Raw genomic sequence first — 25,730 nt, 5'->3', positions numbered from 1 at the left:
CCCTTATTCAGAGCCGGACGCTCTGACCAGAGCGCTCGCTCTGAATCAGGGCCATCCTATTTACATTTGGAGCGGCCTTTTGGACGCTCCCATAGCTGTGGGCTACCACCCACAGCTTATGTGATCGTCCATGATGATGGTCGCGATGGTCAAGACCATCGCGGCCATCGGGCTTGCGATGAGACCCTGCGGTAGGGTCTCGCTGCCGCAAGCCCTGGAGTGATTTTGGCTCTGTCAGAGCCAAAATCACTCCCACTGACATCACTAGTGATGTCAGTGGGGCCGGCCCCAGACGGTAGGCGTTCCCATGAGAACGCCTCCATCTGGCAGCCACGCTCCCGGCACGCCCGCCAAAGTCACTCACCATCGACAGCACGCCCCCTTTGGTGCGAGACCCGGAGCGACAGCTTGGCTGTCGCTATCCGGGTCTCGCGCATGCGCACGACGGAGCTCCCTCCGTCGTGCGCATGTGCATTTGGGTACCATCGACCCGCTTGCGAGCGTCCTGCGCTCGCGAGCGGGTCTGAATGAGACCCAGTGTCCACTCCTCCAAAGTCCATAGGGGCTGGCTGTGCTGTGCTGCTGTTGTCCATAGAGGCTGTGTCCACTCCTCCAAAGTCCATAGGGGCTGGTTGGACTGTGTTGTGCAGTCAGTTGTCCATAGGGGCTGTGTCCACTCCAAAGTCCTGTGCAGTGTCCCAGTCCTAAAGGGGTGCTGTAGTGTTGTCCAGGGGGTGCTCTGTCCAAGTGCAAAAAAAATAAATATTTTTTCTGTGTTTGTGAATTGTGTGCACAGTAGCCGCACGTACATCAACAAAGTAGTGCCAAGCGTGTTCGCCTGTGTCATAAGTAAAGGGCCGGCTGGCTTGACCATTAAAGGGTGCTGTAACCCTCAAAGTGCACTCCAAACAAAATAAAAAAATATAACTTTGTAACCCCCAAAGTGGGCTCCAAGAAAAATAAAACATTTTCTTCTGTGTTTGTGAATTGTCTGCACTGTGCGTGCATCAACAAAGCAGCAGCGCCAAGCGTGCATCTGTCTGTTAAAGGGTGGTGTAACCCCCAAAGTGGGCTCCAACAAAAATAAAACATTTTCTTCTGTGTTTGTGAATTGTCTGCACTGTACGTGCATCCTCAAAGCAGCAGCGACAAGCGTGCGTCTGTCTGTTAAAGGGTGGTGTAAACCTCAAAATGCGGTCCACAAAGAATAAAAAATTATTTTTTTCCTGTCTTTGTGAATTGTGTGGGCTATAGCGGCACCTGCATCCTCAAAGCAGCAGCGACAAGCGTCCGTCTGTCTGTTAAAGGGTAGTGTAGCCCCCAAAGCGCACTCCAACAAAAATAAAACATTTTCTTCTGTGTTTGTGAATTGTCTGCACTGTACGTGCATCCTCAAAGCAGCAGCGACAAGCGTGCATCTGTCTGTTAAAGGGTGGTGTAACCCTCAAAGTGCGCTCCACAAAAAATAAAAATTCTTCTTTTTTCTGTCTTTGTGAATTGTATGCACTGTAGCTGCACGTGCATCAACAAAGGAGCAGCGCCAAGCGTGCGCCTGTGTCCCATAAGTAAAGAGCCGGCTGGCTCATTTCTTAAAGGGTGGTGTAACCCACAAAGTGCACTAGTCTCCAACAAAAATAAAAAATAATTTTCTGTGTTTGTGTGCGCCTTAGCCGCACGTATATATCAATATAACATAAATGGAGGACCAAACTTTCTCAGATAAAAATAAAATAGGGAAAGATCAAGAACCACTTCCTCCTAGTGCTGCAGCTACTGCCACTAGTCAAGATATAGACGATAACATGCCATCAACGTCGTCTGCCAAGGCCGATGCCCAATGTCATACTAGAGGGCACATACAATCCCAAATGACAAAGTTCAGGAAAATGACCTTAAAAAAACATTTAAATCATCTGAGGAGAAACGTAAACTTGCCAATATGCCATTTACGACACGGAGTGGCAAGGAACGGCTAAGGTCTTTCCCTATGTTCATGACTAGTGGTTCAGCTTCACATGACGATGGAAGCCCTCCTCCCGCTAAAAAAATCAAACGAGTTAAGCTGGCCAAAGCACAGCGAAGAACTGTGCGTTCTAAGAAGATATCACAAATCCCCAAGGAGAGTCCAAGTGTGGTGGCGGTTGCGATGCCTGACCTTCCCAGCACTGGACGGGAAGAGGTGGCTCTTTCCACCATTTGCACACCCCCTGCAAGTGCTGAAAGGAGCACCCACAGTCCACTTGCTGATATGCAAATTGAAGATATCACTGTTGAAGTACAACAGGATGAGGATACTGGTGTAGCTGGTGCTGAGGAGGAAGTTGGCGAGGAGGATTCTGATGGTGATGTGGTTTGTTTAATTCAGGCTCCGAGGGAGACAGTTGTTGTCCGTGGGATGAAAAAGCCCATCACGGTCATGCCTGGGCAGAAGACCAAACATTCCACCTCTTTGGTCTGGCAATATTTCTATCCAAATCCGGACAACTGTCTTGCCATATGTAAAGGTGAAATAAGTAGGGGTAGGGACGTTAACCACCTAGGAACATCCTCCCTTATACGGCACCTGCAGCGCGTTCATAAAAAGTTACTGTCAAGTTCAGAAACTTTGGCTAAGACCGCAAGCAGTCCAGGGACACCTAAATCCCGTTGTCCTGTTGTATCCAAGTGCCTGCAAACCACACCGTCAACTCCCTCCTCGTCAATTTCCTCCTTAGTCAGAATCGGAAGTAGTCCTGCAGGCCATGTCACTGGCATGACTGACTCTCCTATCCGGGATTCCTCCGGAGGATCCTGCATTGCTACGCCTACTGCTGCCACTGCTGGGAGTCGTTCATCATCCCAGAGAGGAAGTAGGAACACCACTACTTTTACTAAACAATTGACCCTCCAACAGTCTATAGCGAGGAGGATGAAGTACGACAGCAGTCATCCTGAAGCAAAACGTATAACTGAGGCCTTGACTGCTATGTTGGTGTTAGACGTGCGTCCGGTATCCGCCATTAATGCAGTGGGATTTAGACAATTGATGGAGGTAGTGTGTCCCCGGTTCCAAATCCCATCTAGATTCCACTTCACTAGCCAGGCGATACCGAGACTGTACAGAAACGTCAGAAAGTGTCCTCAGTGTCCTGAAAAATGCGGTTGTACCCAATGTCCACTTAACCACGGACATGTGGACAAGTGGAACAGGGCAAACTAAGGACTATATGACTGTGACAGCCCACTGGGTAGATGTATCACCTTACGCAGCAACAACAGCAGCGTCACCAGTAGCAGCATCTCAGAAACGCCAGCTCGTTCCAAGGCAGGCTACGCTGTGTATCACCGGTTTCAGTAAGAGGCACACTGCCGACAACCTCTTAGAGAAACTGAGGGAAATCATCGCCCAGTGGTTTACCCCACTTAGACTCTCCTGGGGATTTGTGATATCTGACAATGCCACCAATATTGTGCGGGCATTACATCTGGGCAAATTCCAGCACTTCCCATGTTTTGCTCACACAATAAACTTGGTGGTGCAGAATTTTCTGAAAAGCGACAGGGGCGCGCAGGAGACACTTTGGGTGGCCCGAAAAATTTCTGCCCACTTTCGCCATTCAGCAACTGCGTGCCGAAGACTGGAGCGCCAGCAAACACTCTTGAACTTGCCCCGCCATCACCTGAAGCAAGAGGTTGTGACGCGGTGGACTCTGGGCCTGATTCATAGCCGCTCGTAAGCGGCCGCTCGTTCACTCCGAGCGATGTTCACACATCTGCGCATGCGTATGGGTTTTAGTACGCATGCGCGAACCAGTCAGTGCGGTCGAAAATTGTGTACTCGCAAAATAGCGAATGCCTGCTAATTTGAGTGACAGGATGAGGCATTTGTGGGTGGTAACAGGGGAAGGTGCTTGAAAACGGGGAGTGAAGATCCGAACGCAGCCGTGCCAAAAGGTCAAAACGGGCGTTTTAAGGGTGTGCATAATTAACAAAGCAGCGTCATCGACCACGTCAGTTAGGTGTATTTTAGCCAGAACTGCTCGCATGATTGCGGTAGGAAAATGCAACCACAAGAATAGCGAGCAGTTCATTCGCCTTTCGATGTACTCGATTAATCTAATAGCGGAGATGACGTATGATGGGAGCGGCCAGGGGGCGTTTTTACAAAAAAACGTCCGCATGTTTTGTTAGCTTGTTCAGACATAGAGGCATCAACAGACCGCAAAGAGCGAGCGCTCAATTTAAATAGCCAGCCCCTTTTTCTGGACGAGCGAGCGCAAATAGCGTCCGGCTCTGAATCAGGCCCTCAACCCTCTATATGCAAAAGGTCATTCAAGCCTATACATCTACCTATGACATAGGCAAAGGAGGGGGTATGCACCTGACTCAAGCACAGTGGAGAATGATTTCTGTGTTGTGCAAGGTTCTCCAGCCCTTCGAACTTGCCACACTGGAAGTCAGTTCAGCTTGAGTCAGGTCATTCCCCTCATCAGGCTTTTGCAGAAGCAGCTGGAGAAAGTGAAGGAGGAGCTAAGATGGAGCGATTCCGCTCGGCATGTGGGACTTTTGGATGAAGCCCTTCATTCGTTTTGCCAGGATTCCAGGGTGGTCAATCTGTTGAAATCAGACCACTACATTTTGGCCACCGTGCTCGATCCTAGGTTTAAAGCCTATGTGGTGTCTCTCTTTCCGGCTGACACAAGCCTGCAGAGGTGCAAAGACCTGCTGGTGAAAACACTGTCAGCTGAAGCGGAATGTGACACGTCAACAGCTCCTTCTTCATTTTCTCCCGCAACTGGGGCTGCCAGGAAAAAACTTAGGTATCCTAAGCAACCCGCTGGTGGTGATGCAGGGCAGGCAGAACCAAGTTTGGACATCTGGTCCGGACTGAAGGACCTGGCAGCAATTTCTGACATGTCTACTGTCACTGCATATGATACTGTCACCATTGACAGAATGGTGGAGGATTATATAGGTGACAGCATGCAAGTAGGCATGTCAGACAGTCCGTAATTGTACTGGCAGGAAAAAGAGGCAATTTGGAGGCCCCTGTACAAACTGGTTCTATTTTACCCGAGTTGCCCCCCCCCCTCCAGTGTGTACTCCGAAAGAGTGTTTAGTGCAGCCGGGAACCTTGTCAGCGAAAGGCGTAGGAGGTTGCTTCCACAAAACGTGGAGAAGATGATGTTCATCAAAATGAATTATCAACTCTTCCACGGAGACCAGCCTCCAGAATGTACAGAGGGACCTGTGGTGGTGGATTCCAGCGGGGACGAATTAATACTCTGTGAGGATGAGGATGTACACAACACTGAAGAGGGTTAGGAATCGGTGAATGAGGAGGATGAGGACGACATCTTGCCTCCGTAGAGCCAGTTTGTGCAGGGACAGATTAATTGCCAGCTTGTTTTGTGGGGGCCCAAACGAACCAATCATTTCAGCCACAGTCGTGTGGCAGACCCTGGCGCTGAAATTATTGGGTTGTTAAAGTGTGCATGTCCTGTTTATACAACATAATGGTGGGTGGGAGGGCCCAAGGACAATTCCATCTTGCACCTCTTTTTTTTCTTTGCAGTATGTACAGTTTGGGGCCTAGTTTTTCAAACTGCCATCCTGTCTGCCACTGCAGTGTCACTACTAGATGGGCCACGTGTTTGTGCCGCCCACTCATGTCGCTTAGCATAGTCATCCAGCTACCTCGGTGCAACCTTTTGGACATAAAAACACTATTGTGAGGTGTTCAGAATAGACTGGAAATTATTGGAAATTAAGGTTATTGAGGTTAATAATAGCATAGGAGCAGAAAACCCCACAAATTCTGTGATTTTAGCAATTTTTATGCTTTTTTTAAAAAAAATACAGATTCAAAACACAAAACCCAGAACCCAAAACACGGAAGGGTGGTTTTGGCAAAACCAATCCAGATCCAAAACACGAAGAAAGATCCAGATAAAAAACACAAAACACGAAAAGTGGCCGGTGCACACCCCTAGTGTGTACCCAGCATTACTGTGGTTCTGCCTTTGTGCACTGAGTATAATGTTTATTCTAACAACCAGTTGCCGAAAATGTGGCCAGAACGATAATTACCTATAAGGTAGGTGCAGACAGCCTGGTTTTGCGAGACCATGGATAATACAGTATGTGTTGGAGCAGCATGTGGTGCTGTGAGGTAGACACTGAAGGGGCTGAGGAGATGCTGTGAAATGGGTATTGTATATTGCTTCCTATATTTTATATCAGTCACCAGAATAGTTTGTCAGACAGGGCTGGTAGGTGATATATATTCAACTATAGTTTTTAGACATAATAATGTTTTATATATTTCATTACACATTTAAATCGCATCTTCATTAGATAAACCACAACTATTTTTCTATTGCCATGCGCTTACAGAAAATTTGATTATTTGCCCCCCAGGCTAAAAGTTGTCAGCCAGTCCCTGCTGTGTTATTTCTTACTTGCTGTTCTACCAGATTACAATAAATGTAAGGACTGGTTAAGCATACCACGTGTGGTATCAGCACCAACGTTACACACACAGTATCATCAGTACCTTGATCAATACAGAATCGGTATGTAATGCCGGCTGTAAGGATGCCTCCTGTCAGAATACCAACAGTGGCATCCCGTTGGTTGATATCCCGTCGGGTAAGTATACTTACCCTCCCCCCCTAACCCTCCCTGTAAGTGCCTAAACCTAACTCCACCCCCAGTGTGCCTAACCCTCTCTCCTGGGGGTGCCTAACCCTAACCTCCCCCCAAAAAATGTACCCCTAACCCCACTACACTCCCTAAACTTAAAACCCAACCCACGCAGCTAACGCTAAGGGCGCCCCGGACTTACCTTGTTCGGGCTGGTGCCCTTTGGCGTTCTGTTGTCGGGATTAAGATAAGCATCGGTATTTCAACGCCTATCTTAAGTCCCTTGTCAGGATTCCCCTGCCGGTATTGAGACCGGCGGCATCGCAGCTGCTGGTCTCATAACTACATCCCGAAAATACATGTGTACCTGGGTTTACTTCTCACCTGGAGGACTACTGCAGTAAGCACATTCTGTGAAGGCTTTACTCTGCTACTACTATCTGCTGTCACCATACTACTCTGCTACTACTATCTGCTGTCACCATACTACGCTGCTACTGATATCTGCTGTCACCATACTACTCTGCTACTACTATCTGCTGTCACCATACTACTCTGCTACTGCTATCTACTGTCACCATACTACTCTGCTACTGCTATCTACTGTCACCATACTACTCTGCTACTGCTATCTGTTGTTACCATGCTACTATCATCTGCAGGGCCGCTGACAGCCGCGCCGGGCCCAGGTGACAGGGGCCATGGCCTAATCACGGGAGGCATGGTCACCCCCACTTAGAAAAAAAGAAAGAAAAATAATTTTTGCAGCGCCGCTTCGTGCTGGGTAGGGGGGGCGCTGTGTGCACCTCAGCCCGGCGCACAGCCAATGGGGGACACGATCAGCACGATTGCTCCCCCCAAAGGCATAGTAGACTGCTCCGGCTGCTGCTTTAGCAGCCGCGAGCAGTCTCCCAGTGCAGCCCAGCATACAGCAGTGTGTGCTGGGCTGCTGTGACATAAGAGGGAGGGGGAGCAGTGCCGGACCCGGGCCCCCGCTGGTCCCCTCCAGGAAACCCAGGCCTGGGTAATTAGTACCCGCTCCAACCCCCTCACGGCGCCCCTGACTATCTGCTGTCACCATACTATTCTGCTACTACTATCTGCTGTCACCATACTACTCTGCTACTACTATCTATCCAATTGTAAAAGCGCAACGGAATATGCTGCGCTATATAAGAAACTGTTAATAAATAATAAATACTATCTGCGGTCACCACTACTCTGCTACTGCTATATGTTGTTACCATGCTACTACTATCTGCAGGGCCGCTGACAGCCGCGCCAGGCCCAGGTGACAGGGGCCATGGCCTAATCACGGGAGGCATGGTCACCCCCACTTAGAAAAAAAGAAAGGAAAAAATAATTTTTGCAGCGCCGATTTGCGCTGGGGATGGGGGCACTGTGTGCGCCTCAGCTCGGCACACAGCCAATGGGGGGCACGATAGGCGTGATCGCTCCCCCCATAGGGATAGTAGACTGATCCAGCTGCTGCTTTAGCAGCCGTGAGCAGAATCCCAGTGCAGCCCAGCACATAGCAGTGTGTGCTGGGCTACTGTGATGTAAGAGGGAGGGGGAGCAGTGCCGGACCCGGGCCCCCGCCGGTCCCCTCCAGCAAACCCAGGCCCGGGTAATTAGTACACGCTCCAACCCCCTCATGGCGCCCCTGACTATCTGCTGTCACCATACTACTCTGCTACTACTATCTGCTGTCACCATACTACTCTGCTACTGCTATCTACTGTCACCATACTACTCTGCTACTACTATCTTCTGTCACCATACTACTCTGCTACTACTATCTGCTGTCACCATACTACTCTGCTACTATTATCTACTGTCACCATACTGCTCTGCTACTACTATCTGCTGTCACCATACTACTCTGCTACTGCTATCTACTGTCACCATACTACTCTGCTACTACTATCTTATGTCACCATACTACTCTGCTACTACTATCTGCTGTCACCATACTACTCTGCTACTATTATCTGGTAAGATGGATAAACCATTATCATCCATCTTACAGTATATATAGAAGATTTCATATATAAACTTGACTTATACCATTGAACTGTAAACGGAGACGTTTTCTGACAATAGTTTGATCAATTAGAAAAAGAAACCTTAAGATAGCTGATGACAAAAGTAAATACATAAAATGTAGGGTTCCCGTGGCACTCCCATAACCCGCCCACTGAACAGACTTATTTTTGCTTGCACTACTACATACCTCCAAACATTTCCAGACCTCAAGTAGGGACAGGTCACGCGCCGGTGGAACGAGATACCAAAAGCGGCGTGGCTTATGGGGAAAGTGGGCGTAGTCTATGGAAAACAGGGCGGTTCCTCGCGGCTTCCCCGGTTTGTTCACTTTGGGGGCGTGCCTAGCACTCTCTGAGACGCTGGGCTGCCCTCAGGCAGTCCTTACGCATGCGCACGGCATCTGTTCTCCTACTGCACAAACCGCTGCAGCTCTCCGCAACTTCCCCCCCACCGCGGGACACTGCGGCCCGCGGGTGGGACAGCGGGACAGTCCCAGAAAAACGGGACTGTCCGCTGGATTCGGGACAGTTGGGAGGTATGCTACTAGCCACCTCTCAGTCACCTTTCAAGAACGCACATCACTCTGCCGCCACATTTCTGATACCATCTGACCCGATCACAGCAGCACCTGTGTATGTACACTCTGTGTAACACACGCACCATAGGGGTTCTCACTATTATTTGAGGATGCGCAATTGCAAATAATCACTCAACTACGTGAACATCAGCAATGCATACGGATTGCGTGCGATTCACAAACCTTTCTCATAGTATATTTATACTGTTGTATACCTTAAATAACTATGGGGTGGGGGGAGTAAAGAGACACAGTGTTAACCATTTGACAGCTGGATGGAGATGTGTTGAATTGTGCTCCTAATGATGCACAGTAAAATTATTTAGTCTGTGGCACAGTGACAGCCAAGTAATCAGTTTTGGGTCAATTTTGTAATCTGTTTACCAGGTGAGCGAGAAATTAAGTCCTGAAACATGATTAACCCCTTGTAATCGCATCATGTGTAAGAGAGTGTGTACATGACCAATACTCATTCGGACGGAGTTCTCCCTCAGGTTATAGGACACGTTAACTAGTTCATTGATCCCTTCATCTCTGCTTCTAATTAAAAAGTGAGTCAGTACTTGCTATCAATCAGATATACAGTATAGCAGGGGTTTCAAAACAAGGCAGGCTATGTATTTCTTAAGTGACCAAAAAAAGTGCAAATAGGGCTTTTAACCTGAGACTCCCTGGGTATCTAGGTATTTATAAGACTGCCGGACTTGAAATAATAAAAAACCATAACCCTGCATATTTATCTCTGAGCCGAGGATATTTTATACAGTTGAACTGCCTCATGCTGTTCTTGATTGGTGTGCTCATGAATAGAAATCATCGTGTAAACATACCCAGCGTGACTGTCTATCGTGGGGCTAGTGGCCGCTGCTGGGAGCCAAGTTAGCAATCAGGAACCTGTCTGACCTTGTAAGCTTTGCCACACCACACAGGAAGCATTGGGGAAAGATATAAAGCTAATATGAATCAGACAATTACTAAAACATTAATAACACAGGCTTAAAATATGTTTTAGAGCACCGAGGGATCTTGGACCTAATTACATAAAATCAGTCTAGGGCATTCGCACAAGAGCAGCAAAATGCATGAACTGAAATATATATGAACAAGGAGATATTAGCAATGGACTCTGGCCAATCTTTGCAGTTATACCCACATTTATTACTTCTCTTAGACTTCTGCGTGGGTATAAACCTGCTCAGTTATTAAAATGCATTTAAGTGCCAGACTTCTTGCAATAATGAAAATAAAAGTTTTATTTTTTTCTTCCAACTTTTTCGATAACCTTCTTTTAGGAGTGCTAAAAAAATAAATAGCTGTCGGCCTGAAAACTTTCATTTCCTGTGTGTGCCCCAAGACCTGCAAAAATGCATGTAAAAAAGCTACAATATCTGTACACAATTACACACCCGGCTGGGTTATTTCATCTAAATCAATGGCCGCAAAGGGACATGCCATTAGGAGCTCTGTAATATAACACACTCCGTGGGCTCTCTTGATGTGTGAGAATGTCTTCTCCCCTTCACTGCATATTTCATCCTGTCTCCAGCTTCAGACAAGGCTCAGCATTCAGATCAGATGGGATCAAAAGTGTTCTCTGCTCACAGATAAACATGCACATGGAAAGTGAGAAAATCTATACAATTCCATGTTAGTTTGTGCTGGTACAAGGGACTTTCTGCTCCTTGTGTTACCTTTTGACTCTTGGGCAAGCTGTAGAAACAATAAAGAGAGAGACAAGGACATTTAAAGGCGATAAATAGCTTTCAGCCACAGTCACTTATATGTTGAGGGAATTAGCTCTTTGAAAATTTCCTATACCTCACTGAATGAAATTTACCAGTGCTAATGTTTGTCATTGTCTGTCTCCATTCCAGCTATGTAGGAGTTAAAGCAGAATCAACTGATAAGATGGAATCAATACAGCAATGTCTAAATTCCCTTCGTGGAGAGGACCCTGACGTCATCAGATACTGTCCAACGTCATTCCCTACCATCCATGTGGGCATAGAGGGGGAATATAATCTTGTGGCGAGCATACCGAGCCACTGAGCCCAAAGCGTGGCGAGCGCAGCATGGCTGTAATGGGCATGTAAATGGACTTCCACCCTCACTAACGTCACTTCCAGGTCCCTAGCGCGAAGGGGAAATAAGTAGGGATGAGCGAGTTCGGTTCTCGGAGAACCGAACCCACACGAATTTTGGGGATCCCTCACCCGAGGCAAAACCTCACAATACCACTGTCTGGTCGCAAGGTTTTGTATTGAGCGGGCTTAACTCTGATTGGTTGAGAGAGCCGTCTGTCACGGCTCTCAGCCAATCAGCGTTAAGCCCATTTAATATACACACAGGAAGCAAAAGAAGATGGCTGACACCGCCGGCACCCCCCGCTGCCGACACCCCCACTGGCATCATCCCACGCTGCCAACACCACTGCTGCCGACACTGCCGGCACCCCTGCACTGCTGCCCCATGGGCTGAGGACACCGTCAGTGACCTCCACACTGCCGGCATTCCCACACTGAGGACACCAACAGCACCCCTGCACTGCCGACACTGTCAACACACATGCACTGAGTACACCACTGGCGCCCCCGTTCTGCAGACACCCTGCATTGAGAACACCCCTGCACTGCCGACACAGTCAGCAAACCTGCACTGAGGACACCGCTAGCACCCCCGCTCTGCCGACAAAGCCAGCACCCTGCATAAAGAACACCTCTGAACTGCCGACACAGCCAGCAAACCTGCACTAAAGACACTGCTGGCACTGCCGACATTGCAGGTACCCTGCACTGCCATTCTATGTACTGAGGACACCGTCAGCAACCCCCGAACTGCTGACACTGCTGTCACAATAAGTACCCTATTGGTGTATCCAACCCACACTGTATATCACACTGTATCCGTGTTGGAAATTGGAAGCTGAACTGCCACATGTTAGTGCCGCCCACTGTGTCACTAAGCTTAGTCACCCAGCTAGCTGGATGCAACATTTTGGCCTTAACTAGATGAAAAAAATTATATTGTGAGGTGGTCAAATTTTATTGGAAATTACTGGTAATAAATGTTATTGAGATTAATAATACTGTAGGAACAAAAACAGGCCCATTTTATGTGATTTTAGCTGTTTTTGTGATATTTTAAGAAAAAATCCAGATCCAAAACCGAAAAACAAAACAGCAACGAAAAAAATCCCAAACCAGACTCAGATCCAAAACCAGGGGAGATCCAGATCCAAAACCAAAACACGAGGGTCGGCGCACATCTCTAGAAATAAGCTCTACCGAATCAATACCAAGGGGTAAATTTACTAAAGTGAGAGTTTTTAGAAGTGAGTTTTAAAAGTGATGTTGCCTATAGCAACCAATCAGATTCTAGCTATTATCTTCTAGAAGGTGCTAGTTAAATGGTATGGTTTGGTTGGTTGCTATGGGTAACATCACTTTTCAAACTCACTTCTAAAAACTCTCACTTTAGTAAATTTACTTTTGACGGCGGTTTCTATTCTATGGTGGCGGTTTTGCAGCAGTTTCTAAATGACAGCCCTGTTCTATTCTCTTCTAAAATGTGTTTTGATGGCAGTTTTGCAGCGGTTTTGGCCTTAGTAATTCTGCAGATAGCAAAACCGCCGTGAAAACCACAGTCAAAACACATTTTAGAATAGAATAGAACATTTAGAAACCGCTGCAAAACCGCAACCAAACCTCCGGGGTTTAGAATAGAATAGAAATCGCCACCAAACCGCCGGGGTTTAGAATAGAAACCGCCGTCAAACTGCCGCTTAGTAAATTTTGCCCATAGAAGCTTATTTAAGAAGGATTTCAATGTACCATACCTATTGCTATCACCATCTCTAGGTGGCAAAATGAGAGGTAGCTCATATAAAAACTGTTTTCTTTTATTTAAATAAAGCATTTTTTTTTAAAATAAACAGTTTGAATTTTTCAAATAAAAAAACAAACGTTTTTAACATTTTCTTTTTCTTTTATACATTTAATTAATGTAGAATTTGAAGTCTGTGGTTACAGTTCCACTGTGCATGTGTGAATCAGCAAAAAAGCATATGCATATAGAGGTGTGAGCACAGATAAATTAGATATAGATGGTAACTTACAGCAGCTCTAGCGGATCTTCCTTCTTTCTGGCAACAACTCCCACACTGTAGCAGAGAGCTTAGGGCCTGATTCAGAGCCGGACGCAATTCGTTCAGAAAAAGGGGGTGGCTATTCAAATGAACCGTTCGCTCTTTGCGGTCTGTTCACGCCTCCATGTCTGAATGAGCAAACAAAACTTGCGGACGTTTATTTGAAAAATACGCCCCCTGGCCGCTCGCATCATACGTCATGTCCGCTATTTATTAGATTAATCGGGTACATCGATCAGCGTATGAACTGCTCGCTATTCTTGTGGTTGGTTTTTCCTACCACTATATTGCGAGCAGTTTGAATATAAAACAACCAGGTGACGTGGTCAATGACGCTGCTGTTTTAATTATGCACACCCATAAAACGCCCGTTTTGACCTTTAAGCACGCCTGCGTTCTTAATTCCACTCCCCGTTTTCAAGCACCTTCCCCTGTTACCACCCACATACGCCTCATCCTGTCACTCAAAGTAGCAGGCATTCGCTATATAGCCAACAAACGTTTTTCGGCCGCACTGACTGGTTCGTGCATGCGTATTATAAACCGTACGCATGCGCAGAAGTGCGAACATCGCTCGGAACGAGCGCACTGCCGCTTACGTGCGGCTCTGAATCAGGCCCTTAGGCCCATACACAGTAAAATCATACATGCCTACCCTCCCGGTTTTCGCGGGAGGCTCCCGATTTTTCGGGTAACCCCCCGCACCCCCGGAAGGGTAGGCATTTCTCCCGCATTCTGCCCACTTCCTAGTGAAGTGGGCAGAATTAGGAGAATACCCGTAGCGATCGTGGGTCTCCGTGAAGGGGGCGGGGCTTAAGTTGTGATTCTTAATGACGCGAATCGTCAAGCCCCGCCCCCATCGCCCCCCTGCTGCTTCTCTTACCTGGGCTTCTCCCGGGAAGAGAATGTTAAAGGTAGGCAACCCTGAGTAAAATGACTTAATGGAACAACCATAATGGGCAGAATAATCGGATGGATTTATTGTTAGCAATGTAGTGACTAAGGACGTCTATGTCTGAATGATAAAAATGAAAACAATGGCATAATTGTACTATAGGTCTAGATGATTATAAATATAAAAAGACATGCAGCTCTACACAATGAAGATTACTTATAAAGGAACATAAATAAGCATAACCATACAAATAACATGTGATTCCACTCAATAAAGATTACACTGAGATGCATTGAATTCTTAAGCTGCATACACACACAACGATTTTGTTACCAACGATTTTATGAATGATTTTCTGTCAGATTTTTTAAAGTGTAATGAACGATTTTTTTGAACTACAAACGATTTTTGCATATTCCCTTAATGAAAATCATTCAGTTGGTCAGTCTGACTGAACTACACATGTGAACGCGCATGAACAATAATCGTTCGAACGATTATGAACGATTTTTACAATGATTGAACGATAAACGATATCGTTAACGATAATCGTTCAAAAAATCGTTGTGTGTATTAACTCCTTATGTTGAATAACCAGCAAACTGCATCACACTTGTCAATCAAAACACAATGCATAGCCTCAGCTGCAGCAGCACCTCTCTAGTACAGTTTATTACTCTGTAAAGGTGTATAATTTCCAAACTCCCGTAACACTTCCTGTTGTATTCTATGTGCACACACAGGATCTGCTGTATATGTAATTACACCAAACTGATCCCATAGTCACTCCCCCCCCCCCACCCCCGGTCTCTGCCCATGCAATGTCGATCTGTGTCCCCTGCAGTAACCATCAAGGGTTAGGATTAGGCACTAGGGGGAGGGGTAGGGTTAGGCTGCCGGGGGAGGGTTAGGGTTTGGGGGAGGGTTAGTGTACTTACCTAATTCTGTTGGAATTCTGACTGTTGGGATGCCGCTGTCAGTATTCTTACCCCCGGCACCCCGACTACCGGGATTCCGTACCCAACCCTCTTGATAAGCACCATATTTACAGATTTTCAGAAAGGGTAGTGGTCGTTCCGCCTGCACCGATCCCAGGCTACGCCACTGATAATTTAAGGCCTGATTCAGTAAGGGAAGCATGTGAGAGATCGCATGCACTCGACCGATGTTGCGTCTCTGTGCATAAGTATTCGTCGCAATGCACGTGCACGAACCAGTCGCTGTGGCCAGGTAAAGGTTTGCACGGCTTACGCAGTGAGGATGGGGACCCCTCCGATGTTGATTGACAGGAAGTGCCGTTTGTGGGTGGTGACGGGGGGGGTTGGGCAAACGCAGGCGTGCCTGTGTGTCTGAACGCCATTACAGGGGGGTGCATAATTAAGGCTGTGCGGTGGCATACACAGTCAGACGACTCGATGTACTCAGGAAATGGCCAAAATCCTGCGCCAGGTCAGGTCATCCTCTATTGTGTGTCTGGGTCTGATGCTTCTCGATGTTACCGATATTTGCGCTATCCTGCGTACTGATTGAGCATTGAGAGAAGGAAGATTGGCAGCACTATCTATTGCTGGGCATCTGCATCCTTGTGCTGCGGATGCCGTGCGTATGCATTGATTAGCATAGACACGCTGCGGCCGAGTGTATGCGATCTCTCATATGCGTCCCTTGCTGAATCAGGCCCTCAGTGCTTTTTACTGTAGATTTATTCATCTCCATTTTTCCTTGTCCCATTGCAGCTTCCACTCTATTTTTTTTCAAATGCACACACATGAGGATCTATTTTTGACAGCAGTCAATTAACCTACCAGCCCGGGGCATTTTAAGAGAGGAGTGGCCCTGTGTTCAGACTTCAGTGGTTTTGTGCCAGAGAATCTGCCAATGTGCAGGTCTCTGGGAACATGGCGCCTGCACTATGTTCCTGGAGACACCTCTAGTGGGAATGCGTAATTCACCAGGAAAATGGCCACTACACCATTTTACCGGTGATTTTAGTCTACAGAAACTGGCAGATGTGGGACTCTAAAGAGGTAAGTATACTAATTATATGGGTACAGGGTGTGCGGTGTGGGCTAACCTGGACCCAAGGGCCCATGTACACCTGACACCTGGCACCCATTAATGATACACCAGTGCCTACCAGTGTGTTACTGCATAGGCAAACACAGGGGGAGTTTCCGGTTGCCTGGAAACCCCCTTCCCCAGCCTACATGACCATAATAGAAACCGTATATAAAACAATTTTACTTGTGCTGCATGTTCTCCTCGGTTTCAAAAATAAAATAATTAGCACCACCTATGGATCTTTTAACATGTATCAACCAGTAATGAATACACCTGTGCACCAACTAGGATATCTGGAAAAAATGTTCTGTTAGGGGTGCACTGCTATAGACCATCTACAGGGTTAACTATTAATACTTTTATCCAGTGCATAAGAAGACCAATATGTACATATATGTCCAGGGTAGTGCTAAGCTCTTCAGCTGCTCCCCCAGACTTCCATTTCCTCCTATGCTCTTGAATGGTCCCCACATGTGAAATTATCACATTCAGCTCAGGCAGGATGGCCCTGTTGCCACATCTGATGGCTTACTGTGATCGCTGGTCCTCTATATACTGGAATTATGACATACACTACTCTTTCTATGACGCATATAAAAGCTGGCCAAGTGCTAATTATGCCCTCTTTTTGGACTGGCCACACTCACTCTAAAGTCAAGCATCTGGAACCCCCCCCCTCTAGAAATCCTGCATTTGCCCCTGCACTGGAGTGTGGGACTAAGCTGAAGCAACAAGACAAAATAGGAGCCTTGCCAGAATTGAACCAATGGCCCCAGTCCTATGAGGCAACAATGCTTATCACTGTGCCATTGAGCTATTCCGTACAGAAATGGATAACTGTTGGCAAAAATTAATAATACAAAAATATGAATTACTATTAATGTCCTCGGTCCTCATTTGCAGACATGAAACATCTGGCCTGGAGATTTTACTGCAAAGAGAAGGGGGATAACTTGTCTTGACAGATTGTTGTGGGAGAAATTTACCCAGATGCTTTTTTTCTATTTTTAATCATGCTTACTAGCACTTTTATTATTGTAGCTGCTTGTTGGATGCATTCCTCTCTACACCTGGAAATAAACACTCAAATACTGTATGAGTGTTTCTATTTAGGTTTCCAGTGGAATGAATTGGGCAAGCTTTGAGCATGTCTGTGGAGCATATTTGATGTACAGCAGATATGTCCTTGGAGATGTCTGTGGAAGTAGATTTCCCTTTTGCATATAACATAACAGTGTCTGGTTAATAATATGGACATATAAACACGTAAACAGAAATAACTTAAATTTAAATAATGATAATAAATTGTGCAATTTTACGATCACTCCCTTAAAGTGTTTTTGATATTTTTACAGTACAGTATTTTCACTTATGAATATAAATTAGGGGTGAGCGGGTTCGGATTTCTGAAATCCGAACCCCCCCCGAGCCTCCCCAATCCGAGTCAGATCCGAGTCAGGCTCGACTTTTCCCGCCTGACTCGGATCTGAAATCGAGGCAAAACGTCATCATCCCGCCTTCCGGGTCTCACGGGTTTTGGATCCTATATAAGGTACCCGCGTCGGCGCCATTTTCTCACTCGGCTGTGGACAGTGAAGAGGGAGGGTGGGAGTTAGGGCTGGCTGGGCTGTGTAGTGTAGTGTAGTGCAGAGTAGTGTTGTGCTGTGCTGTGCTGCGCTGTGCTGCTGTTGTCCACTACTTCAAAGTCCATAGGGGCTGGCTGTGTTGTGCTGTGCTGCTGTTGTTAATAGGGGCTGTGTCCACTACTTCAAAGTCCATAGGGGCTGGCTGGACTGTGTTGTGCAGTCAGTTCTCCATAGGGGCTGTGTCCACTCCAAAGTCCTGTGCAGTGTCCCAGTCCTAAAGGGGTGCTGTAGTGTTGTCCAGGGGGTGCTCTGTCCATCAGGGGTGCTCCCCCCAAGTGCTAAAAAAATAATATATTTTCTCTGTTTGTGAATTGTGTGCGCAGTAGCCGCACGTGCATCAACAAAGTAGTGCCAAGCGTGCGCCTGTGTCATAAGTAAAGGGCCGGCTGGCTTGACCGTTAAGGGTGCTGTAACCCCCGAAAGTACACTCCAGTCCAAACCCAAAAAATATATATTTTCTGTGTTTGTGAATTGTGTGCGCAGTAGCCGCACGTGCATCAACAAAGTAGTGCCAAGCGTGCGCCTGTGTCATAAGTAAAGGGCCGGCTGGCTTGACCGTTAAGGGTGCTGTAACCCCCAAAGTACACTCCAGTCCAAACCAAAAAAAAAATTATTTTCTGTGTTTGTGAATTGTGTGCGCAGTAGCCGCACGTGCATCAACAAAGTAGTGCCAAGCGTGCTCCTGTGTCATAAGTAAAGGGCCGGCTGGCTTGACCGTTAAAGGGTGCTGTAACCCCCAAAGTACACTCCAAACCAAATAACAAAATATTTTTTCTGTGTTTGTGAATTGTGTGCGCAGTAGCCGCACGTGCATCAACAAAGTAGTGCCAAGCGTGCGCCTGTGTCATAAGTAAAGGGCCGGCTGGCTTGACCGTTAAAGGGTGCTGTAACCCCCAAAGTACACTCCAAACCAAAAAAATATATATTTTCTGTGTTTGTGAATAGTGTGCGCAGTAGCCGCACGTGCATCAACAAAGTAATGCCAAGCGTGCGCCTGTGTCATTAGTAAAGGGCCGGCTGGCTTGACCGTTAAAGGGTGCTGTAACCCCCAAAGTACACTCCAAACCCCAAAAAAATTATTTTCTGTGTTTGTGAATTGTGTGCGCAGTAGCCGCACGTGCATCAACAAAGTAGTGCCAAGCGTGCGCCTGTGTCATAAGTAGAGGGCCGGCTGGCTTGACCGTTAAAGGGTGCTTTAACCCCCAAAGTACACTCCAAACCAATTAACAAAATATTTTTTCTGTGTTTGTGAATTGTGTGCGCAGTAGCCGCACGTGCATCAACAAAGTAGTGCCAAGCGTGCGCCTGTGTCATAAGTAAAGGGCCGGCTGGCTTGACCGTTAAAGGGTGCTGTAACCCCCAAAGTACACTCCAGTCCAAACCAAAAAAAAAAATATTTTCTGTGTTTGTGAATTGTGTGCGCAGTAGCCGCACGTGCATCAACAAAGTAGTGCCAAGCGTGCGCCTGTGTCATAAGTAAAGGGCCGGCTGGCTTGACCGTTAAAGGGTGTTGTAACCCCCAAAGTACACTCCAGTCCAAACCAAAAAAAAATATTTTCTGTGTTTGTGAATTGTGTGCGCAGTAGCCGCACGTGCATCAACAAAGTAGTGCCAAGCGTGCGCCTGTGTCATAAGTAAAGGGCCGGCTGGCTTGACCATTAAAGGGTGCTGTAACCCCCAAAGTACACTCCAAACCAAAAAAATATATATTTTCTGTGTTTGTGAATTGTGTGCGCAGTAGCCGCACGTGCATCAACAAAGGAACAGCGCCAAGCGTGCGCCTGTGTCCCATAAGTAAAGAGCCAGCTGGCTCATTTCTTAAAGGCTGGTGTAACCCACAAAGTGCACTACTCTCCAGCAAAAATAAAAAAATATTTTCGGTGTTTAGCCGCACGTATATATCAAATCGATATAACATAAATGGAGGACCAAACTTTCTCCGATAAAAATAAAATAGAGAAAGATCAAGAACCACTTCCTCCTAGTGCTGAAGCTGCTGCCACTAGTCATGACATAGACGATAACATGCCATCAACGTCGTCTGCCAAGGCCGATGCCCAATGTCATAATAGAGGGCACATACAATCCCAAATGACAAAGTTCAGGAAAATGACCTTGAAAAAAACATTTAAATCAGCTGAAGAGAAACGTAAACTTGCCAATATGCCATTTACGACACGGAGTGGCAAGGAACGGCTAAGGTCGATCCCTAGTATGTTCATGACTAGTGGTTCAGCTTCACATGACGATGGAAGCCCTCCTCCCACTAAAAAAATCAAAAGAGTTAAGCTGACAAAAGCACAGCGAAGAACTGTGCTTTCTAAGAAGATATCACAAATCCCCAAGGAGAGTCCAAGTGTGGTGGTGGTTGCGATGCCTGACCTTCCCAGCACTGGACGGGAAGAGGTGGCTCTTTCCACCATTTGCACGCCCCCTGCAAGTGCTGAAAGGAGCACCCACAGTCCACTTGCTGATATGCAAATTGAAGATGTCACTGTTGAAGTACAACAGGATGAGGATACTGGTGTAGCTGGCGCTGAGGAGGAAGTTGGCGAGGAGGATTCTGATGGTGATGTGGTTTGTTTAAATCAGGCTCCGGGGGAGACAGTTGTTGTCCGTGGGATGAAAAAGCCCATCACGGTCATGCCTGGGCAGAAGACCAAACATTCCACCTCTTTGGTCTGGCAATATTTCTATCCAAATCCGGACAACAACTGTCTTGCCATATGTACCATATGTAAAGGTGAAATAAGTAGGGGTAGGGACGTCAACCACCTAGGAACATCCTCCCTTATACGGCACCTGCAGCGCGTTCATAAAAAGTTACTGTCAAGTTCAGAAACTTTGGCTAAGACCGTAAGCAGTCCAGGGACACCTAAATCCCGTTGTCCTGTTGTATCCAAGCGCCTGCAAACCACACCGTCAACTCCCTCCTCGTCAATTTCCTCCTTACTCAGGATCGGAAGTAGTCCTGCAGGCCATGTCACTGGTATGACTGACTCTCCTATCCGGGATTCCTCCGGAGGATCCTGCATTGCTACGCCTACTGCTGCCGCTGCTGCTGTTGCTGCTGCTGGGAGTCGTTCATCATCCCAGAGAGGAAGTAGGAACACCACTACTTTTACTAAACAATTGACCCTCCAACAGTCCTTAGCGAGGAGGATGAAGTACGACAGCAGTCATCCTGAAGCAAAACGTATAACTGAGGCCTTGACTGCTATGTTGGTGTTAGACGTGCGTCCGGTATCCGCCATTAGTGCAGTGGGATGTAGACAATTGATGGAGGTAGTGTGTCCCCGGTTCCAAATCCTGTCTAGATTCCACTTCACTAGGCAGGCGATACCGAGACTGTACAGAAACGTCAGAAAAAGTGTCCTCAGTGTCCTGAAAAATGCCGTTGTACACAATGTCCACTTAACCACGGACATGTGGACAAGTGGAACAGGGCAGACTAAGGACTATATGACTGTGACAGCCCACTGGGTAGATGTATCACCTTACGCAGCAACAGCAGCAGCGTCACCAGTAGCAGCATCTCAGAAACGCCAGATCGTTCCAAGGCAGGCTACGCTGTGTATCACCGGTTTCAGTAAGAGGCACACCGCCGACAACCTCTTAGAGAAACTGAGGGAAATCATCGCCCAGGCACTTAGACTCTCCTGGGGATTTGTGATATCTGACAACGCCACCAATATTGTGTGGGCATTACATCTGGGCAAATTCCAGCACGTCCCATGTTTTGCTCACACAATAAACTTGGTGGTGCAGAATTTTCTGAAAAGCGACAGGGGTGTGCAGGAGACACTTTGGGTGGCCCGAAAAATTTCTGGCCACTTTCGCCATTCAGCGACTGCGTGCCGAAGACTGGAGCGCCAGCAAACACTCTTGAACCTGCCCCGCCATCACCTGAAGCAAGAGGTTGTGACGCGGTGGAACTCAACCCTCTATATGCTTCAGAGGATGGAGGAGCAGCAAAAGGCCATACAAGCCTATACATCCACCTATGACATAGGCAAAGGAGGGGGTATGCACCTAACTCAAGCACAGTGGAGAATGATTTCCGTGTTGTGCAAGGTTCTCCAGCCCTTCGAACTTGCCACACGTGAAGTCAGTTCAGACACTGCCAGCTTGAGTCAGGTCATTCCCCTCATCAGGCTTTTGCAGAAGCAGCTGGAGAAAGTGAAGGAGGAGCTAAGACAGAGCGATTCCGCTCGGCATGTGGGACTTGTGGATGAAGCCCTTCATTCGCTTTGCCAGGATTCCAGGGTGGTCAATCTGTTGAAATCAGACCACTACATTTTGGCCACCATGCTCGATCCTAGGTTTAAAGCCTATGTGGTGTCTCTCTTTCCGGCCGACACAAGCCTGCAGAGGTGCAATGACCTGCTGGTGAACACACTGTCAGCTGAAGCGGAACGTGACACGTCAACAGCTCCTTCTTCATTTTCTCCCGCAACTGGGGCTGCCAGGAAAAAACTTAGGTATCCTAAGCAACCTGCTGGCGGTGATGCAGGGCAGGCAGGACCAAGTTTGGACATCTGGTCCGGACTGAAGGACCTGGCAACAATTTCTGACATGTCTACTGTCACTGCATATGATACTGTCACCATTGACAGAATGGTGGATGATTACATCGGTGACAGCATCCAAGTAGGCATGTCAGACAGTCCATACCTGTACTGGCAGGAAAAAGAGGCAATTTGGAGGCCCCTGTACAAACTGGCTCTATTTTACCTGAGTTGCCCCCCCTCCAGTGTGTACTCCGAAAGAGTGTTTAGTGCAGCTGGGAACCTTGTCAGCGAAAGGCGTAGGAGGTTGCTTCCACAGAATGTGGAGAAGATGATGTTAATCAAAATGAATTATCAGCTCTTCCAGGGAGACCAGCCCCCAGAACGTACAGAGGGACCTGTGGTGGTGGATTCAAGTGGGGACGAGTTAATACTTTGTGAGGATGAGGATGTACACACTGAAGAGGGTGAGGAATCGGTGGATGAGGATGACCTCTTGCCTCCTTAGAGCCAGTTTGTGCAGGGACAGATTAATTGCCAGCTTGTTTTGTGGGGGCCCAAACTAACCAATCATTTCAGCCACAGTTGTGTGGCAGACCCTGGCGCTGAAATGATTGGTTTGTTAAAGTGTGCATGTCCTGTTTATACAACATAAGGGTGGGTGGGAGGGCCCAAGGACAATTCCATCTTGCACTTCTTTTTTTTCTTTGCATTATGTACAGTTTGGGGCCTAGTTTTTCAAACTGCCATTCTGTCTGCCACTGCAGTATCACGCCTAGATGGGTCACGTGTTTGTGCCGCCCACTCGTGTCGCTTAGCATAGTCATCCAGCTACCTCGGTGCAACCTTTTGGACATAAAAACACTATTGTGAGGTGTGAGGTGTTCAGAATAGACTGGAAATGAGTGGAAATTAAGGTTATTGAGGTTAATAATAGCATAGGAGCAGAAAAACCTACAAATTCTGTGATTTTAGCTGTTTTTATGCTTTTTTTCAAAAAAATACAGATCCAAAACACAAAACCCAGAACCCAAAACACGGAAGGGTGGTTTTGGCAAAACCAATCCAGATCCAAAACACGAAGAAAGATCCAGATCCAAAACCAAAACACAAAACACGAAAAGTGGCCGGTGCACACCCCTAATATAAATTAGTCATGTTCTGAACAATAATACTGTATATTAACTGATTAATATACAATAGCAATAATAAGATCATGAACAAATGTTAATACTTTAAAGGTTCCGTACTGTTTATCAAGTTCCAGATTACCTCCGGCAATAGTAGCATATGGGAGATTGCTAAAATCTTTTCAGGTCTTTTTTATAAACATATCTGTTAATCTCTGACCGCTTAACTATTTTTTGTACATTTTCTGTAATTTCTACAGAGAAACTGGAGTATACTCCAAATGTACTTGGCAGACCAGCACAATGCCTCTCCTAGAGCTACTTAACTGAGTCAGAAGAACTCAACTTCTTTTGATTACTATATTTGGCCTGGAAGACCAATTCCCCTCCAAGACCATTTAATTGTATGCACCATCTATTTTCTTGATCCTGTTAACTAAATTGAATGACCTGACAGTGGAATGGGTACAACTCTAAAAATAAAAACCATTAACATTTTATTAGGGATACCTTTTCTATAAAGGAAAAATGGAAGCTTTGCTAGGAAGCATTTTTAATAACTCAGTATTCATAACTGAATTCCACCCAAAGGAGTGGGTTGTTATAAGGAGATGACTTCTAAGCAATCCTCAATGGAAGCCCAACTTTTCCCAATGACATCACTTAGGGGGGCGATTAAAATGTGGCACGCACCCCCCAGTGGCCATCTACTGTATAGTAATGGGCATCTATCAGAGCAATTCAATTGCAAGGTGTCTCCTCCGCAAAAATCAATAGTCCAAGGCAATGCCAGGCTGCTATAGGAATACTAAAACCCAGATTAAGGGGGGGGGATTCAATTACATGCGGTAAAACACTAAGTTTTAATGCGAAAACTCATCGGACCCATCTCCAGAACAAAACCCGTTTATCGCGTAAAATAAGCAGAAAACTTATTCTCTGAAAACTTTTTCGGGGATGATTTCAGAAAAAAACTGAAATCTGCCTGTACCCCAAAAAAGGAACCTAATGGTGTGTACACATGGGACGATCAACAACAATAACAATATCGTTGTTCGATCTCCCGGGTGTGCTGGACGATCGATATCGATCATCCAGCACACCATGTACCTACCAACGACTATAATGACCCACGATCCCTATAGTAACTTGCTCAATATCGAGTAAGTTGACCTGCATGCACGGGCGATGGTCGATATATTGACCATACGTGCCCGCGCATTCGCAGGTCGTTTGTGAGTTTGTAGGGTCCTAAAAATTAACGATTTAACGATATCATTATTGTTCAAATCGCTCAATTATATCTCTCCATTTGTACGCACCATAAGATAGGGAAATGGTCTTAAAGTATGTTAGTGGCCATAAGGAAAGGTTTGGGGTTTCTGAAATTGTGTTAATTGGCTGTTATCTAACACAGTGAAAAAATTATAGAAAGCAGCTTTTTTTGGCCAAAATAAATGTTGTAGTTAAATTAGGGGTACATTAAACTGGGTGCAAGTTTCTTTGTAATTTTAGGGCACTTTTAAAAAATGTTAAAAATACACCTGTCACTACCTCCTTCAATGCTTAAAACACCTGTCCCATCCATACAGCCCAAATACCTATTCCACTACTTTACACCAATTGTGCAGAATTTTTTCACCCCAAAACTGACATGTCATTATTTGCCAAATTAAGCTATTTAGTTTTTTATGCCTAATTAGTCATTAAGGGGGGTGCCAAAGGGGTTCTAAAGCACGCCCCAACATTTTTCCCCAAAAATAGGGATTTTAGAAAAGTTTTCTCCTGCTCCAGGGTACCAAAAAAAAACTGGGTCAAGGTTGAAAACAGACTTTACATCATGCGAAAAGACCCAGAATCTGAAATGATTGATAATATGAGATATGGTAAGAACTTACCCTTGTTATCTCTATTTCTACGAAGTCCATAGGGTTCCACAGGATACCTTGGGGTATAGGCGATGGCGGCAGACATCCAGTCACCACAAAGTTAAAAACTTCTCCATCCTCCCAGGATGCACTGGGGTACCTCTCCTATACCCCGCCCCCGAGCCTCAGGCACTCAGTTTCGTCACAAGCCATAGGCCGAAGGAGAATAAA

The sequence above is a fragment of the Taudactylus pleione genome, unplaced genomic scaffold (genome assembly GCF_031769625.1).
Source record: "Taudactylus pleione unplaced genomic scaffold, aTauple2 ptg000044l, whole genome shotgun sequence".
Lineage (NCBI taxonomy): Eukaryota > Metazoa > Chordata > Amphibia > Anura > Myobatrachidae > Taudactylus > Taudactylus pleione.
This window is presented reverse-complemented; position numbering follows the sequence as displayed.